Source organism: Penaeus monodon, chromosome 22 (genome assembly GCF_015228065.2).
Source record: "Penaeus monodon isolate SGIC_2016 chromosome 22, NSTDA_Pmon_1, whole genome shotgun sequence".
Lineage (NCBI taxonomy): Eukaryota > Metazoa > Arthropoda > Malacostraca > Decapoda > Penaeidae > Penaeus > Penaeus monodon.
Genome location: NC_051407.1, coordinates 41,598,538 through 41,598,946, shown reverse-complemented (window position 1 = coordinate 41,598,946; position 409 = coordinate 41,598,538). Strand labels below are relative to the sequence as shown.

At 36.9% G+C, this 409-nt stretch overlaps 1 protein-coding gene across 1 annotated transcript in view; it reads right to left on the bottom strand.

Moving 5' to 3' along the window:
* The window catches only part of LOC119587144 (homeobox protein unplugged-like), a gene marked incomplete at its 5' end in the record, with an annotated part of 31,105 nt that overhangs the window by 3,585 nt on the left and 27,111 nt on the right, over nt 1-409 (bottom strand).

Genomic DNA, 409 nt, shown 5'->3' with positions numbered 1-409 from the left:
CGCGTCTCTTCCTCTCACCTCTTTGACTTTGTATTACTTGATAAATTCATATTCATATAGTCTGGAAAGGAGATTAGATTTCAAAGAAAAAATAGGGAATTATCTCAGAAAACTGAGAATAGATATCGAAAAAAATATTCGTGATTATAGTATTAATAAAGGCACCGTGGCTGTTTTCTGCCACAGACGAAGGTACGTAGGGTACTAAATATTGCTAGAATGCATTTCGTGTTTTAGGAAAATATACGTTGCGTTGTGGGCATGTGTAGTTAAAGCTGCAGACAACGTATTTACATGTCTTTCGGGCGCAGCTCAGCAAAAAGTAATGTGCGTCAGAGAAGAGGTGTGGACATAGATCGCTAGTAGAGCGAATATTTTCTGATAAAATATACAACCTTAAGAGTAACGA